At 54.6% G+C, this 18692-nt stretch overlaps 1 non-coding gene and 3 pseudogenes across 1 annotated transcript; all 4 read left to right on the top strand.

Moving 5' to 3' along the window:
• The first annotated feature begins 159 nt into the window (after positions 1–159).
• LOC118218517 lies at positions 160–337 on the top strand (annotated as a pseudogene).
• A 401-nt stretch (positions 338–738) lies between these two features.
• Positions 739–855, top strand: LOC118218570. Its single transcript, XR_004763451.1, has one exon. It is a non-coding gene; the product is annotated as a U5 spliceosomal RNA (small nuclear RNA).
• A 9134-nt stretch (positions 856–9989) lies between these two features.
• Positions 9990–10170, top strand: LOC118218652 (annotated as a pseudogene).
• A 3853-nt stretch (positions 10171–14023) lies between these two features.
• LOC118218547 lies at positions 14024–14191 on the top strand (annotated as a pseudogene).
• The last annotated feature ends 4501 nt before the right edge of the window (positions 14192–18692 follow it).

Below are 18692 nucleotides of genomic sequence, written 5' to 3'. Positions count from 1 at the left end.
CTGTATAGAGGTACTGAATTGTGTTGGGTGGGTTTTGGGGGTTTGTCGTTTGGAGTTCAAAAAGTGGGGGACGGGGGGCGGGGGGGGGGGGACTATTATGGGAGATCTGGACTTGGACTTGTGGGTTGGAAGGGAAAATGGGTGTGTAATGTGTGAATAAAAGTTTTTCAAAAAAAAAAAAAAATCTGTTCTTATCAGTTTAACATCTGATACATCCCCTATCTGGGGACTACATATTAAACGGATTTTTGAGACTGGGAGTCGGAGAAGGAGCTTGCTCCGTCCGCTCCACGCATCGACCCGGTATTGCAGTACGTCCGGGAACGGTGCGTCTCTATTTTTGGGTGCAAAAGAAGGGCGAATGCTGCTTCTGCTTCTGCTTCTGCTTCTTCGTCTTCGTCTTCGTGGAGTAGACAAGCAACCGAGTCCTTGTGGGGTTTTTTTTTTTTTTTAAAATCAAAGAAATCGTTTTATCGTGTGTGTGTCTTTCTTTCGTTCTTTCTATCTTTCTTTCTTTCTTCGTCAGCTAGCTGGGTAAGTGAAGTTGGTTAAATAAGTCAGCTAGCGAGCCGGTTTGCAGCGGTCCGTGGCTCGCTTGCGCCCTCTGCCAGTTGGGCAGTTATAGCGTCTCCTCTCCCTCTTCCGCGGATAACGCGCGGGGGCGCCGGCGGGCAACTCCGGGCCTGCGGCTCCGGGCCGGGAGGGCCTACGGCGGCTGGTGACCGCGAGAGGCCACGTGTGCTCGGGTTTCTCTTCATCACGCACAAATCTTTCGCCTTTTACTAAAGATTTCCGTGGAGAGGAACACTCCTGAGTTTGTGCTATTTTTGGATGCTCCGTCCGCCGGACGGGGCGACTTTTCTGGTCTTAAGAGAGCTTGTTGATGACTTGTGGCCATGTGTCCCTGGTTTGTGACTTGTCAGGTACATGTGTTATAGAGTATGGACTGCCTCCTTGCTTGCTTAGCTAGGTAATTATATAGCTGTTCTGCGAGTGCTCGTGCAATTAAACAGCGATAAGAGCCTTTAGCAGGTAGGTAGCTACCGTGGCAGGGGATGTGGGGCTTTGTGGGTGGAGCTGAGGTGACGGCCAGAGGTTCCGGGGGAAGCGTCGAGGGGGCCCCGGACCAATGGCGAGCGGGGACTGGGTCCGGCCGGACCTCGCGATCGGATTCCCGGCCCCCTGGGCGGCGGCGGCCAGCTGTGGCCAATTTTCAGGCCATCGCTTCTCGGCCTTTTGACTTTAACCAAAGAGGAAGAAGATGATGACACCAGAGGGTGCTGTGCCGACCCACCGGGTGCGGCTGAAGAATACGGTTCGCTTTGTTGCGGAGGATGGATCAGAACGGAAGAAGGATTATGGTTTGGATTTTTTTGTCAAAGATGTACTGAAAGGGCTTTTGAAAATTGATGTTAGCACGGTTTTTTGTTTGCAGGATTTTTCTTCACGGGGCTTTTATGATTTAACTTTTTATTCCAAAGCAGCATGTCTCAATTTATATAATCACCTTGTCAGCGTCAAGAATGCCAAGCAGTTGGAAGGAATCCGGGTGGAGCTTCTCTACGCAAAAGCGCTAAGACCTCTTACAATCCATCTCTACAACCCGTTTGTGAGGGAAGAGGATATTTTGAGTTTTTTGCAGAAATACTGAGCGGATGTGAGAGATGGGTTGAAAGTTAAGGACCGCTACGGCTTCTGGACAGGTAAGAGACGCTATATGGTGCGTTTTAAACAGGATCCTCTGAGCGCTGGAGGCTATGCTCTCCCTCCAGGGGCCTTTGCTATCGGGCCTGACCGAGGGTACCTCTGGTATCCTGGCCAGCTAATTTACTGTCGCAGGTGTGGGTCGTATGGACACCTGAAAGAAGTCTGCACTACAGTGAGGTGCAGACACTGCCTTTCAGGGGAACACGAGACCAAGGATTGTACTGCACCCAAGTCTTGCACACTCTGCGGTAGTACAGGGCAGAGAGAAAGGCCTCATATGCAGCTAAGTTCCACACTGATTTGGAAGGCTTCACAGGTGTGCGGAGTCAGGTGAGAGGAGGCGCTGTTGCTCCTGTGGCGCAGAGTGCTGGGTCAGCTGGAACTCCTGGACCGGCCGGGCTCCTGTTTCGGATCCGCCTCCGGGCCCGGGTCTGGCTCTTGTGCCGGATCCGCCTCCGGCTCCTGGCCTGGCTTCCGCTCTGGATCCGGCTGCGGCTTCTGGTCCGGCTCTGGACCCGGCTCCGGGGTTGGTTTTATCTTCTGGCTTGGCTCTGGCTCCAGGTTCGGATCCGGCTCTGGCTCCGGCTCCGACTACAACTGGAGCTCCGGCTCCATGTCCGGATCTGGCTTCGGCTCCTGTTCCAGATTCGATTTCCGGTCTGGCGCCTGTTCCTGATCTGGGTCTTGCTGCTCCCCAGTTTTCTGCTTCGGTTCTGGTCGCGGGCCCGGGTCCTATTTCCGGTCCGGTTCTGTGTCCGGGTTCCAGTCCGGATCTGGTTTCCAGTCCTGTTTCTGTTCATCTTTATGGTCAGTAGGGAACGTCCACGCAGATGGGATGGGAATTTTGTTCAGGGGTCACAGTTTTGAGGTACAGGAGGCTGTGTCGGTCATCGCGGGCAGGGTGATGTAAGCAGACATAAATTACCACTCGGTCAGACTCCGCGTCTTGAATGTGTATGGGCCCACGCAAAGTGGGCGGAGGCTGGAGGTGTTCAAGGAGCTCACGGCCTGCCTGACCACCTCCAGACTGATTGTCTTTGGGGGGGGATTTCAATGTGTCTCTGGATGGGGCGGGTGCGGGCTCTGCTGGGATGGACTACTCGGCAAGGGCTCTGGCTGAGCTGGTCAGGGATTTCTCTTTGGTCGATGCCTACCAGGCTGCACATCCGGGAGCTCCTGGCTTCACCTGGCGGAATTCCCGGGGAGCTGCGAGCCGCCTGGATTACATTTTTGTGGGGGAAGAACTGGGGGGTATAGCATGCACGCTGCTGCCGTCATGGGCTTCGGACCATGACATGCTGCGCGTATCAGTACAGGTGGATGGTACAAAGCGGGGGCCGGGGTTTTGGAAGCTCAATGTCACGTTACTAAGTTCTAAGCCCTTTAGAGCTGCTTTTGTAGATTTTTACAGGTCTGTGCAGGCACTGCGGCTCCTCTACCCCACGGTGGTAGAGTGGTGAGAGGCAGCCAAGGTGCGTTTTGGGCAGTTCTGCCACAGTTTTAGCGTCAGGCAGCGGCGGAGAGAACGCGCTGGAATAAGAAGGTGGCTCGAGACGCTGGCGTACCTGCACGCACAGCTCAACAACGGAAGGGTGGTGAGGTGGGAGGCGTATGAGGGGGTGAAGGAGCGGGTCAGGAGCCTTCTAGAGGACAGGACTAAGGCTTTGGCTTTCCAGGCACGGCTGAGAGAGATGGAGGAGGGGGAGAAGCCCACCTCCTTTTTCTTTCAGGCCGCTAGGGCGCGGAAAAACGCCTCTACCATTTCTGGTCTGAGGGGGGAAGGGGGGCTGGTAACAGGCATCCCAGAGATGCTGGAAATTGCTGAGGGGTTCTATTTTGACCTTTTTAGCAGGAGAGTGCGACCCGGAGGTGCAGGAATCGCTCCTGGACTGCGTGGCAGCCCGGTTAGGAGGAGGAGGTGCAGACCTTGAAGGCAGGACTCAGCCTGGACGAGGTAACGATTGCACTCATTGAGGGACGGGCGGGCCCCGGGGCACGATGGGCTCCTGAAGGAGTTCTATGGTGCCTTCTGGGACCTCATAGGGCCTGACCTCTTGGAGGTGTTTCAGGCTCTTCTGGAGGGGGGGGCTGTCGGCCTCCATGAGGAAGGGGGTGCTGGTGCTATTGTTTAAAGGGGGAGATAGGGCGAAACTTAAAAACTGGCGCCCTCTCACCTTGCTGGCGGTGGACTATAAGGTGTTGGCTAAAGCAGCCACCCGCCGCCTGAAGCAGGTGATGAGCGGCCTAGTTAGCCCCGATCAGACCTGTGGTGTGCCCGGGCGTTCCTGCAGCTGGAACTTGGTTCTGCTGCGGGACGTCATAGATTAGGTGCGCGATCGAGGCCTTCCCTTAGCCCTGGTCAGCATTGATCAGGAGAAGGCTTTCGATCGCGTCCAGCACGCTTTCTTATTCCGGGTGTTGGAGCGCATGGGCTTCGGTCCCCGTTCATGGCCTGGCTGCGCACGCTATATAGGGGGGCGTATAGCTGTGTGAGGATCAACGGGTTCCTGAGCGGGGCCGTGGAGCTGGCTGGGGGAGTGCGGCAGGGGTGCCCGCTCTCCCCGCTGCTCTACGCACTGTTCATGGAGCCCTTTGCAGAGCTGGTGCGTAGGGATCCAGGTATCGATGGGGTGAGGATCCCAGGGGCGGCTGGGGATATTTTAAAAATCCAGCAGTACGCGGACGACACAACAATATTCGTGGCTTCCTCCCGGTCGCTGGCGAGGGTGCGTGTGCTGGTGGACAATTTTGCAGCAGGGACGGGTTCAAAGGTGAACCTGGCAAAGTCCTCCGTTTTGTTCTGCGGGCAGTGGAGAGAGGAGCTGGGGGACTGTGGGGGTTTTGATAGGAGCGAGGGAGGGCTGAAAGTGTTGGGTGTCCGATTCTTTCCCCAAGAGAGCGCAGAGTGGAACTGGGAAGCGCGTTTGGCCCTGGTGAGATCGCGGCTGGGGATATGGGCACGTAGGCGGCTGTCACTGACTGGGAGTGGTAGTGGTGAAGGCCGTCCTGCTTCCGCTCCTCCTGCATTTGGCCTACGTGTTCCCGGTTCCAGCGAGGACGAAGGTGGCTTTGACCAGGGCCATGTTCCATTTCCTCTGGGAGGCCAGGTACGAATATGTGCGCCGCGAGATAAGGGGTGGTGCGGGAACTTCACTGGCTCTGCGCTTTGAACAGGTTATCGGTGCGGGAGGTGTTGCATAGGCACGGGTGCAGTGCCAGTCCACTCTGTCCGAGGGGCTGTGGGGTTTCGGAGTCCGTTCCACACGCTTTCTGGGAGTGCCGGTTTTCGGTGCTGTATTGGGGGCTGGTTCAGGGCCTCCTCAGGAGGATCGGGCCCACTTTTAGTTTGAGCAGGGCTGGGGTCCTGTTTAAGAAGGGAGTGGGAGTTTTGGGGGCTGTGGCCCAGCGGGCGTTGTGGGACATCGTGGGCTATGCCAAGTGGGTCCTGTGGGAGGACAGAATGGCGGTAGTGGGGACGAGGGTAAGGGCGTTAAGTCCCAGCCAGCTCTTCCACAGGTTCTGTGGGAGGGTAGCAGAAGGATGGACCGGGTGGTGCGCGGGTGGGATTGAGTAAAGGGACGCTGGGGAGGTTTGGAAAGGGTTTTTCCACTCTAAATGTTTCGCACTGGTTGCACAATTAAGGGTAGGTAGCATCCTAGCCACCTCGAATGTTACATCGCCGTGGTTATTTATTTATTTATTTATCCCCCCCCCTTTTTTTTTAATTTTTTTTTTTTTTTGGTTGGTAGTGAATAGTACCTTAAGTATATAAATTTGATTTGTGTGGATGTGCAGGGTTACGTTTGAGTGTAGTGGTGGTATTAGTATCTTAATTGTGTACGTGAGGATTTTTTGTTGCATGTGTTGTATGTGTAAAAATCTTAGGCGATGCCTAAAATACCGGCACATGGCGAAGGACTGTGCAGAGCCCTTTGTTTGCTCCTCGTGCGAGGAAGAGGGCCATGTGGCGAGGGACTGCCCAAAAGGAAGTGCCACCTGTGCGGGAGCGAGGAACACGTGGTCCGGAATTGCCCGGCCCAGAGGCGGACCTACGCCAAGGCGGCGAGGGGAGAAGCACCAAGCGCCTGGAAAGTCAGGCATGGAGCCAGGTCGGGAAGAGGTTTCTCCTTCGGCTGCAATGCCCCCTGCAGCAGCGGAGGAAGAGCAGGCGGCAGAGGGAGCACAGAATGCAAGAGGAGCCTGCGCGACTCCAGTGGAGAAGATGGCCTCAGGGAAGGCGGAGGAGACACACTCAACCCCTGGGGTGGAGAAAGAGACGGAGCGGAGTTCTCTCGCCTCGTCAGGGGTGGTCCCCCACACGCAAGATGCGGGCGGAGAGGGGATGGTGGTGACAAGGGCGGCCCCTACTGGAGGGGTAGAAGAAGCAGGGTCCAAGATGACCAGAGCCAGTGAGGGGACCTTGGGAAACGAGGAGAAGATACCCGAAGGGGGAATCAAGCGGGGCCTGCGCACGGACTGGGCGGAGGCAGTGGAGGAGAGACACCCGCTAGATGCAGTGAGAGGGGAAAGCGGGGAAGGAAGGATGACGAAACGGAGAGTGAGGCTCGGGGTGATAGCCACGGACTTTACATCTGAGTCGGAGGGGTCCATGGAGCTCACCAGTGGGGAGAGTTTGGAGTCGGACCCACCCCCTCCCATCTCCATCACTGCATACGACGTGGGGCCGTTGTCGGCGAATGATTTGCCCTATTTGTTTTTGGATGAGGATGGGCGGGGGGTACCGTTAAGCGTGGTCTGTGGGGTTGGTGCTTTTTGGTTTTGGTATAGAGCTTCATGGGGGAAAAAAAAAATGGAGCCATTACGTATATTGACCTGCAATGTGCGGGGGTTGGGGAATAGTGTGAAAAGGGGGGGGGGGGGGGTTTGATTTCTGGCAATGCAGCGGTTTTCTTTGTTTCCTGCAGGAGGTTCACCTGAGGTCCCAGGAGGACTGTGTTTTGTTTACGGGAGAGTGGGGGAAAGGGCGTTCGTTTTGAAGTGTAGGAGGGGCCCATTCTACGGGAGTAGGAATTTTGTTGGGAACAAGGGATTTTGTTGTTTCGGATAGTTTTTCTTTTGTGCAGGGCAGGGTTTTGGTTGTGGATGGGGAGTGGGGGGGGTGAAAGTGGGTTAAAGTATCTTAGAAATTTAATAAGCCAATTTTCTTTGACGGACGCATTTCGGCTGTGTTGCCCAGGGGACCCGGGGTTGACTTGGGGAAATAGCAGGGGGGCGAAAAGCCGGATAGATTTTGTTTTTGTGCCGGGGGGGAAGCGGGTGGTTTCCGCGGAGGTGGTGCCACTCTTTTTTTCGGACCATAGTGGGTTGGTAGTGGAGTTGGAGTGGGACGGGACAGTGTTTGGGAGGGGGTGGTGGAAGCTAAATACTAGTATTCTGGAGGAGGAAGGTTTTAGGAAGGTTTTTAAAAGGGAATTTTTGGGGTGGCTCAAAATAAAGCCTTTTTTCCCTACAGTGGTAGAATGTTGGGAGGAAGTGAAGAGGAGAACAAGGATGGTAGCACAGGGCTACTGCAGGGCTAGGAGGCGGAGGGAGAGGTGGCACTTTTGGAGGTTACAGAGGGAGCTAGAAAAGATGTATATAGCATGGAACAGGGGAAGAGAGTTTGAGTTAGAAAACCGGGCGGGGTTGAAGGCCAAGATGAGGGCCTTCTTTGAGGAGGAGGCGCAAACCTTGGCGTTCAAGTGCCAGGGGGAGCAAAGGGAGAAGGAGGGGAGAAGTGCTCCGCCTATTTTTTCCAAAAGGTGAGGGCAGCCAGGGTGAAAAGGGTGATGGAGGGGTTGAGGGACGTAGATGGGAGGGTGTACACAGATGCAGCAGGGATGGTGGAGGTGGCAACTAAATTTTATAGGGAACTATTTGGGGAGAGGGTGGTAGATGTGCAGATAAGGGATAGGTATTTTGGTTTGGTGGAGGAGCAGGTGCCGGAAGGGGTGAGAGCAGCCTTGGAACTGCCTTTTAGTATGGAGGAGGTGAAGCAGGCCCTCGTGGGAATGCAAAACGGGAAGGCGCCGGGGAGGGATGGGCTGCCCAAGGAATTTTATGTTACTTTCTGGGAGCTTTTGGGGCCCGTTTTCCTTGAGGTGGTCAGTGAGGTCTTTAGGCAGGGGGAGCTCACCCCCTCAATGCGTGAGGGAGTGGTGACACTGCTATTTAAGAAGGGGGAAGAGCAGCTGCTGAAAAATTGGCGACCAATCACGCTCTTGGGGGTCGACTACAAGCTGATAGCAAGGGCGTTAGCAGGGAGGCTGAGGCTGGCTATGCCTTTCCTAGTGAATGAAGACCAGACTTGTGGAGTAGAGGGGAGAGCTGCTACTTTTAATCTGCAATTAATAAGGGATGCACTGGTATGGGTGAGGGAGCGGGGCTTATCTTTGATTGTGGTGAAACTGGATATGGAGAAGGCGTTTGACCGGGTCCATCACAGGTTTTTGTTTGGGGTTTTAGCACGGGGTGTTTTTGGTGCTGGGTTTAGTAGATGGTTAAGGATCATGTACACAGGGGTAGGGAGCAGGGTGGTGGTTAATGGGCATTTGTGGGAGGTAGTGAGGCAGAGGGGAGGGGTAAGGCAGGGGTGCCCGCTTTCCCCACTTCTGTACGCGCTTTATATCGAGCCTCTGGCGGAAGCAATAAGGAGGTGTGGGAGGATCAGGGGGGTTCCCATCCCGGGTGGGGGAGGGGCAGAGGTGAAAGTCACCCAATATGCAGATGACATGACTTCATGACATGACATGTTCATAGATGCTGAGGGTGGGGTTAGGGAGGCTCTTCACATTGTGGAGGATTTTGCAAAAGGAGCGGGGGCGTTGCTGAACGTCGACAAGTCACAGGTAAAGTATTTTGGGGTTTTTCAGGATAGGAAGGATGGTGTGGGGGGGATGAAGGTGTGTGATGGACCGCTCAGAGTGTTAGGGGTAGAGTTTGGGGGAGATCCAATGGAGGACGCGAGGAGGAACTGGGAGAGCCGTTTGGCTGGGGGGTATAGGAAGTTGGGGCTGTGGACGAAGAGGCGCCTGTCCGTCAGTGGGAAGATTCTGGCACTGAAGGCGGATGTGCTGCCCTCGCTGGTGTATCTGGCGAGGGTGTACATCATGCCTCTATGCTTGCGGCGGCATGCGGCCCTCGTCAGAGCAGTTTTTCGGTTCATTTGGGGGGGATATGAGTACATACCGAGGGTGGTAATGTATCAGAAGGTGGAGGAGGGGGGAGGGACGTGCCATTTCTCCCGTTGAATTTTGATGTTTTATTTTTCAGCAATTTGGTGGTGGCACTGACAGGTCCGAGGACGCACAAATTTCAATTGTTTGTTTACTTTTGGGTTTCGGGATGTTTCAGGACTTGGGTAGCGTGGGACAACAAGGTCCCAAGGGCGGAGAGGGCCCCCGCACACCTCTTGTGGGTGGTGCGGTGGGCCAAAAGAAACAAAGAGTGTGAAGATAGGGGGCTGGCGGGGGACCATCGGAGCCTCTACAGGGCGCTGGTGGAGAAACTGAGGCCAAAGGAAGGTCTGGGGGTGGGGGTGGGAAGGGGGGTATGGGCAAAAGTGCAGGCGAAGGGGTTGGATAAGCGGTTAAAAGACCTAAACTGGTTGGTGGCGTACGGGAGGTTGCCGGTCAGAGAGGTGCTGTACCGGCACAAATTAACAAGGAATAGGTTTTGTGCAAGGGTGGGCTGCAAAGGGGAGGAAACAGTGCAGCATGTGTTTTGGGAGTGTGGCTTTGCCCAAGGGGTATGGAAATTGGTGAGGGGTAGATATGGGGTACTGGAGGGCTTGGGGAGGGAAGGAGTGTTATGGGGGTATGGTTTGGAGAAGAAGAGGGGAAGGTTCCTGGCTCTTCTTCTGATGAGTCTGGTAAAATTTAAGTTGTGGGTGGCGAGAGGGGAGAGGGGGGAAGTAAAACCGGGATGGACAGTGAGGGGGGTGTTTGAGATGGTTGGAGCAGACGTGGAGAAGAGGTTCCAGTGGGACGTATTGAGATGGGGCTTCCATGCTGCGCTAGAGAAATGGAAATTTTATTGTGATGGGTGTAGGGTTGGGGCGGAGAGGGGGAAATTGTGATGCAGGTCCAGCGGTGACATGCAGAAGAACGTGCCTGTAAATAGAAAAGTATATTATGTATATAATGTTTGGGTTGGATTTGTGGCACAATGAGGAGGCACGGTACCACCTCCTGCGCGTGAAGTGGGCTGAGGGACAGATGGAAGTCTGGTGGTCTCAGCGTTGATGATCGTGCTGTAAAGTCAGAGGAAGGAGATACGGTCTGAGTGTTGTTAAAAAAATTTTTTTTTTAATTTGTTCTTATCAGTTTAATATCTGATACGTCCCCTATCTGGGGACTACATATTAAACAGATTTTTGAGACTGGGAGTCGGAGAAGGAGCTTGCTCCGTCCGCTCCACGCATCGACCCGGTATTGCAGTACGTCCGGGAACGGTGCGCCTCTATTTTTGGGTGTAAAGGAAGGGTGAATGCTGCTGTTGCTGCTGCTGCTGCTTCTTCTTCATGGAGTAGACAAGCAACTGAGTCCTTGTGGGGTTTTTTTAAATTTTTTTAAATAGAACGAAAGAAAGACACACGATAAAACGATTTCTTTTTTCTATCTTTCTATCATTCTTCGTCAGCTAGTTGGGTAAGTGAAGTTGGTTAAGTCAGCTAGCGAGCCGGTTTGCAGCGGTCCGTGGCTCGCTTGCGCCCTCTGCCAGTCGGGCGGTTATAGCGTCTCCTCTCCCTCTTCCGCGGGTGCGCCGGCGGACAACTCCGGGCCTGCGGCTCCGGGCCGGGAGGGCCCGCGGGAATGGGGGTGGGGACCATCAGGTTGGTCTGTGGGGAATGTCCATGCAGATGGTGTGGGGGTTTTATTTAGGGGTCACTCCTTCGTGATGGAGGAGGTGGTGGTGGTAGTGGCTGGGAGGGTGGTTTTTGTTGATTTTAGGTATGGGGTAGAGAGGTACAGAATAATAAATGTATACGCACCGGCACAAGGGGGGAGCAGGCTTGAGGTGCTCGCACATCTGGAGGGGTGTCTGACAACATCCAGGGCTGTGATTCTCGGAGGAGATTTTAACGTGTCATTAGACAGGTTAGGTGCGGACATTGATGTAGGGCGGAACCCGGGGGAGGGGGACTTCTCTGCTAAGGCGCTGGCTAGGCTGCTCAGCAAGTACTCATTAGTGGATGGGTATCGGGTGGTGCATCCAGGAGGGGCGGGATACACATAGAGGAATTCGCGCGGAGTAGCCAGGCACTTAGATGACTTTTTTGTAGGGAGGGAGCAGAAGGTCCTGGGTTGCGCTCTAATACCTGTCTGGTGTTCAGACCATGACGCGCTAGAGGTCTCCTTGAGGGGAAATGGGCCAGAGTGGGGCCCCGGTTTTTGGCACTTCAATATAAGATGCTTGAAGTCAGAGGATTTTAAGGCAGAGTTCAACAAATTTTATCGAACTGTTCGGGCTCTGAAACCGCTGTACCCGTCGTAGTTGAGTGGTGGGAAGACTCCAAGGGGCGTTTCCGAGAGTTTTGCAGGAGGCACAGCAGCGCTGTGCAGAGAAAGGAAAGGGGGGAGCTCAGGAAATTGACTTCTTGTTTAGAGTATCTGCACGGGCAGCTGAACAAGGGAGCAGCTGTGGAGTGGCCAGTGTATGAAGGGGTGAAGAGGAGGATTAGGGGGATTTTGGAGGGGAGAGCTTGCTCCCTAGCTTTTCAGGCAAGAGTGAGGGAGCTGGAGAAGGGGGAGAGACCTTCGGCCTATTTTTTGCAGGCTGTAAAGGCCAAACGGAACGCTGCTGTGATGGTGGGTTTGGAGTCAGAGCAGGGGGTAGTGACGGAGACCGAGAAAATGTTGGACGTCGCTACTACGCCAACCTTTTTAGCCGGCGGGACTGTAATCTGGCAGTGCAAGAGGCACTACTGAGTTGTGTGGGGGTTAGTTTAGGGGAGGAGGAGGCGCTGGCCTTGGAGGCGCCGTTGTCTTTGGAGGAGGTGACAGCGGCGCTGCACACAATGAAGGACGGGAAGTCGCCAGGGCATGACGGGTTTCCGAAGGAGTTTTACACTGCCTTTTGGGGACTGATTGGGCCTGACCTCTTGGAAGTGTACAGGATTCTGTTGGAGGAGGGGATCCTGGCAGATTCAATGAGGGAGGGGGTTGTAGCGCTGGTGTTCAAGGCAGGGAGCAGAACGAACTTGGGGAACTGGCATCCTTTAACGCTGCTGACAGCAGACTATAAGCTACTGGCAAAAGTAGCAACAGAGAGGCTAAAGCAGGTGATGGGCGGTCTAGTAAATCAAGATCAAACGTGTGGCGTGCCAGGCCGGTCCGCTGCGTGGAACTTGCTACTGACCAGAAATGTTCTCGACTGGGCAGAGGAGAGGAAAGTTCCTTTAGCCCTGGTGAGCCTAGACCAGGAGAAAGCATTCGATCGGGTCCAGCACCAATTTCTGTTTAGGGTGCTGGAGAGGATGGGGTTTGGGCCAGGCTTTAGGAGCTGGGTGAGTATGCTGTACAACCGGGTGTACAGCTGCATCAGGGTGAACGGGTACCTGAGTGAGGCAGTGCAGCAGGCGGGTGGGGTGAGGCAGGGGTGCCCACTCTCCCCCCTGCTGTACGTGCTGACCATGGAACCCTTTGCAGAGCTGGTGAGGAGGGACCCAGAAATAGATGGTTTTGCGATTCCGGGGGCAGCGGGGAACAGGTTGAGGATTCAGCAATATGCTGATGACACAACCTGTTTCGTGTCATCGGTGAAGGCCCTAAAGAGGGTCAGAGCACTAACGGAGAAGTTTGCGGAGGGCACGGGCTCCAAAGTGAATCTGCAAAAATCATTGGTTATGTTCTGCGGGAGATGGGTGGAGGACACCAGTGATTGCGGGGGTTTCCGACGGGGTGAGGAGGGCTTAAAAATCCTCGGTATCTGGTTTTATCAAAGAGACAGCGCCGCACGTAATTGGAGGTACAGACTGGGAGTGGTGCGTGCGTGCTTGGGGCTCTGGGCACAGCGCAGGCTCACAATCACTGGGCGGGTGGTGGTGCTGAAGGCAGTGGTGTTGCCAATGCTATTACATTTGGCGTATGTATTTCCCATGCCAGGCCGGGTGAAGCTGGCCCTGAACAGAGCGGTTTTTCAGTTCATGTGGAGCGGGAAATACGAATACGTTAGCAGAGAGGCGATGTACTTGCCAGTAGACAAGGGGGGGCGGGGTGTGCCCAGGATCCCCTTAAAATTAGAGGTGATGTACACCAGCTTTGTATGTAGCATAGTTTTAAAGAGAGCAGTGCACAAATGTTTTTATTTGGCGAGAATGTACCTGGCAAACGCACTCAGACATGTGGAACCACTCAGCCACACGGTGCCAAGGGTGGAGGATTTGTCCCTCCCCTATCGGGAGGCGGTGCGCTGCCTGAGGAGGAGCACGGCAGCAAGAACGAGGGAGGAGATCATAGACCACCGGGCCTTATATAAAGAGCTGGATACAGGGCAGGCCTCGGCCTCTGTGGGGCTTCCGAGGGGGGTGGAGTGGGACAAAATAAGTGGGGGGAAAGTCTCAGGAGAGGTGAAAGACATGCACTGTCGATGTGCCTGGGGCAGGCTACCAGTGCGGGAGGTGCTCTATCGGCACGGGTGTGCGCACAGTGAAGTGTGCCCGAGGGGGTGCGGGGCGCCGGAAACGGTGAGGCACGCTTTTTGGGAGTGCCCCTTCGCCTGGAGATACTAGAGGAAAGTGCAGGACATGTTGCAAGGGGTGGGGTTGGAAGTGGTCCTATCCGAAAGGAAAATTGTGCAGGGGGAAGGAGTGTGGGGCCCCGGGGAGAAGAGATCAGCGCTGCTCTGGAAGGTGTTGGGGCATGCAAAGGTGGTCTTATGGGAGGATAGGATGGCGGTGGTGGGGAAGAGGGTCAGGATTCTGACACCATCGCAGGTATACTTCAGGTTTCAGGGGAGGGTGGCAGAGCAGGTGAGGGTGGACAGGGAGATACGGGGGGAAGATTGGGTTTGGGAGGAATGGGGGGGGGGGGTTGGGGAGGGTGGCTCTACAGACACTGTGAGCCAAGTTTATTCTGTATGTACATTGGGAGTAGTTGGTGGAAAATATTTCTTTTCCTTTTTGTTTTTGTTTTTGTTTTTGTTTATAGAATACAATTGGAAAAAAATGGGTTTGGAATAAAAGAAAATGTATTGTATCGGGTATTTGTTGATAAGCACGGTGAAGAGCATACGTGTTCTCCTTTTGAAGCGTGAAGGTGGGCAAGGTTTTGGATCTTGGCTTTGATGATCGCTTAAATGGAAAGGTAACATGAACAGAGTGTTTTGTAAAAAAAAAAAAAAAATCTGTTCTTATCAGTTTAATATATGATACGTCCCCTATCTGGGGACTACATATTAAACGGATTTTTGAGACTGGGAATCGGAGAAGGAGCTTGCTCCGTCCGCTCCACGCATCGACCCGGTAGGGCGAGAGGCCACGTGTGCTCGGGTTTCTCTTCATTGTTCACGAGTCTACTGCCCTCTACTGGTTATCTAGTTGAGGACAGTGGGCTCGTGGATTTTTGGCGTGTGATCGGAGCGGATGTCCCTCTCTCTTTCTCTCTCTCTCTTTCTACTTCCTCTCTCTCTGAAGGTCTGGTGTTAGGTCTGGTTAGTTAGGTCACTTAGCCGCAGCCTGCGCAGTGGTCAAGTGCAAGACGTGTGGCGGCGAGCACGAGACCAGGGCATGCCGTGATCCAAAGCCCTGCAATCTCTGCGGAGCGAGGGGGCATCTCTTTAGAGACTGTCCCCTCTCGTACGCGAACAGGGCTAGGAGCACCGCGCCCCCCCTTCGGCCCCACCGCCTGCCCCGCCCACCCCCATGCCACGCACCAGACCACCCACTCCTACCCCCTCCCAGCCTGGAAGCCCACCCCCACATGCACAGACCACAGCACAAGACCCTACCCGCGGTATCACCACCCCTGGAACCCCCAACTCCACAGCGCCCCCTGCCGAACTAGGTCCCACCAAACTCGTCACTGTTAAGGAGGAGCTTGACTCCGACACCCCCATTGTGGTGTTGGAGTCAGACTCCTCAACATCAGAAACCGATTCCATCACACCCTGGCAAAAAATCAAAAAAAGAAAGGGCAAACGCATCAGATCCCCAACCACAGCAAGACAACAACCTCCCAGTCAACCTCCCAACCCAGCAATAGTTCGCCAGACAACACAACCTACAATTGACACAGCTACATTCCAAACCGGAACATAGAACACAACTTACAGCCAGGCCTGAGCCCCCTCCTCGCCCTGCAAAACCATCTACACCACCGCCCATACACCACAAAGAAATATTACAAACTATCATCACTGCCCACCCTAGAATCACTAGGGACCAGCCAGCCTCCGGTCCAGACCCTGTTAAAGGGTCTGGAGCATCATCCTCCTCTCAGGGCCCTCCAGGGACTGGGGGGAAGCCTGGGGCAAGAACACCTGCCCCCACCTCTCCAGGACGGAACCTCCCAGGCAGTCAGGAGGGGAGGCCTGTGAGTGCACATGGTCCGGGGGTGAGTAGGCGCCTCAATAACCAGGACATCGTTAATCAAAAACTCAACAAAATCTGTAAAGACATTGCAAATAGCAACATCGGATCATAAATCATACATAACAATAATATACATCACATTTTCACTAACAATTTCATCACTCAACACACAAAGCATCAGAGACCCTGCCAAACGACACAGTATTCTCCATTCTGTCTCAGATCCCCTCAGACGTCATCCTGCTCCAGGAATGTGGCATTCCGTTCCGGGAGTTGGATGGCGTTCTGGGGGAAGAATGGAGAATGGGAGACTCTCTCTGGTCTGGCTCCAACATCGCCAGAGCTGATGGGGTCGGCACGTTGGTGAAAAATCCCTATGTACATATAACATCAAGTACAATTGTAGAGAGTGGGCAAATCCTCGTCACCGATTTCGAGGTTGGGGGTTCCCCACTCAGGGTCATCAACGTGTACGGCCCCACCAGCGTGGCCGAGAGGGTCTCCCTCTTCACAAAACTATCACCACTTCTACATTGCACAATGCCGGTTGTCGTGGGGGGGGATTTGAACTGTGCTTTAACAGATGAGGACCGCAGCAGACCCAGACGGGACCGTTCCAGCGACCTGCTGCGGTCCCTCATAGAGGATTTCTTCCTCCGCGACTCCGGGGGCGCCTCTCCCCCCCAACACACGTGGGTGAGTTCCTCTGGCAGCTCCTCTTCGAGAATTGATTTGTTTCTGCTCTCCCCAGGCCTGGGGGTGCCCGCTTATTCCATCCAGGCGGTGCACTTCTCAGACCACCACATGGTGACCGTGTCCCTGGCCTGGAAGAAACCTATAACCGTGGGTAAGGGGCTCTGGCGAATGAACACCAGCCATCTCCAAGACCCCCAGGTGCGACTCTCCTCCTCGAGATGTTACCTGGAGTGGGTGAGTCTAAAACACCTCTTTGACTCCCCGGTGGAGTGGTGGGAGATGGTGAAGGAGCGAGTGCGAGGCTACTTCCGGGCAGTCGGGCGGAGGAAGGCGAAGGAAAGGAGGGCAGTTTTTGTACAACACAATGCTGCCCTCCAGAGACCCGAGTCCCGAGGCCTGGCAGTGAAATCGCACGGACTCGGCAGAGCCTCACCACCCTCTACCGGGAAGAGCGGGAAAATTTTACTTTCCGCTCCAAGCTCCAGGGCCTCGAGGAGGATGAGAAGTGCACACGGTTTTTCTTCCGCAGGGCGCGGTCTAAGACTAACAACATCTTGTCTCTCTACAACAACAGAGGTGTGGTGGTGTCTGAAGAGGCGGAGGTCCGGGAGGTGACCGGGGAGTTCTACGGGGGCCTTTATAGTGAGAGGCCCTCCGACGGGGCTCTCATGGACACCTTCCTGGGCTGCCTTGACAGACGTCTGGGCGATGAGCGGATTGAGTCGGAGCTGAGCACCGAGGAGCTCACCCGGGCCGTGCTCTCCCTCAACCAACATAAAGCTCCGGGTCCTGACGGAATCCCAGCTGAGTTCTACCAAACTTACTGGGATCTCCTGAAGGAGGACGTGGCTGAAGTTTTCAGAGCGGCGTACAGGGAGGGGCGGTTGGGGGCCTCACTGAGAGAGAGTGCTGGAGAGAATGAACATCCCTGGCCCTCTCCGGCGTTCGACGAAGATCTGCCTGACTGGCATAACGGGCAGAGTGGTTGTCAACCGGCAGCCCTCTGACCCGTTTGCCATCAGGTCTGGCGTCAGGCAGGGGTGCCCTCTAGCATCTCTCCTGTACGTCATCTACCTGGAACCGTTTCTCCAGGCCATCAGGGCCAGCCCCGGAGTGGCAGGCTACCCGCTGCCGGGGGCTAGAGGAGAGCGGCTAAAGGTGATGGCGTACATGGACGACATTACCATCGTCGCCACGGATAGTTGCTCCATCGCTTGTGCCACCAAGGTGTTGGACGACTTCTGTGTGGCCACTGGCGCCCTGGTCAACAGGGACAAGAGCGAACTGTTTCTGTCTCCCTATTATAGTGAGCCTCTAACCGTTTCCTTCCCTGTACGCAGAGATACCATCAAGCTCCTGGGGGTGACCTTCCAGGCTGACGGAGGAGGGCGAACAAGCTGGGAGGGAGCCCTACGCCACGTCAAAAACAAAACCTGGAGCTGGAGTGCGCGGCCCCTGACCATGGCGGGTAAGATCCTTGTCCTGAAGGCAATTGTCCTGCCCATTCTTCTGTATGTGGGGTGTACCGCAGGCACTTAGCCCTGACTGAGCGCTGCCCCCACGGTTGCACTGACTCGGAACACATTCAGCATCTGTTCTGGGAGTGCACTGTGGCTAGGCGGGTCTGGGGCCTTGTTGTTTCCTCTGTCTCCCAAAACAGGTTGCTGCCGATGTCCTCCCTGACATCTGAGAGAGTCCTCTACGGTCCCCGGGAGGGACTCAAGACAATGGAGCTCCAGCGTCAGTGGGGGATTATCAACACCGTCAGGCAGGTCCTGTGGGAGACAAGAAACATCAAGGTCTACCAAAAAACATCAGTGGACCTGGTCACTCTCAGGAGGAGGATACAGAACCTCCTCCAGGACGGCGTTCTGGTAGACTTCCGAAAGAACAAGGACCTGGCGAGAGAGAAATGGGGGGTGGACCACTGGAAAGAACTCATCATATAGTCCACCCCCCGAGGAGGGGCACCCGTTCTTCACACCATTCCCGAGCACATGTATTGTTTTATTATCCTTAATTATTGTTGTGTGATTATTAGTTAAATATACGTGTGGGTAGTGGTATTAGGTTTCCTTTTTCTGTGTTTTTTATTTTTCTTGAAATTTTGTGAATGTCTATGTTTAAATGTATTTTTTGTTCCTTTTAAAGGACATTTTAAAGGAATAACGTTTTAAAAAATGTAAAAAAACCAAATAAAGATACATTTTACTAAAGATTTCCGTGGAGAGGAACACTCCTGAGTTTGTGCTATTTTTGGATGCTCCGTCCGCCGGACGGGGCGACTTTTCTGTTCTTAAGAGAGCTTGTTGATGACTTGTTGCCATGTGTCCCTGGTTTGTGACTTGTCAGGTACATGTGTTACAGAGTATGGACTGTCTCCTTGCTTGCTTAGCTAGGCAATTACATAGCTGTTCTGCGAGTGCTTGTGCAATTAAACAGCGATAACAGCCTTTAGCATGTAGGTAGCTACTGTGGCAGGGGAAGTGGGGCTTTGTGGGTGGGTTGGTGGGGCTGAGGTGACGGCCAGAGGTCCCGGGGGAAGCGTTGAGGGGGCCCCGGACCAATGGCGAGCGGGGACTGGGTGCGATCGGATTCCCGGCCGCCTGGGCGGCGGCCAGCTGTGGCCAATTTTCAGGCCATCGCTTCTCGGCTTGACTTTAATCGAAGAGGAAGAAGATGACACCAGAGGGTGCTGTGCCGACCCACCGGGTGCGGCTGAAGAATACGGTTCGCTTTGTTGCGGAGGATGGATCAG

Source organism: Anguilla anguilla, chromosome 18, assembly GCF_013347855.1.
Source record: "Anguilla anguilla isolate fAngAng1 chromosome 18, fAngAng1.pri, whole genome shotgun sequence".
NCBI lineage: Eukaryota > Metazoa > Chordata > Actinopteri > Anguilliformes > Anguillidae > Anguilla > Anguilla anguilla.
Note: the sequence above shows the minus strand (reverse complement) of the source record. Positions and strands in the feature narration are given on the sequence as shown.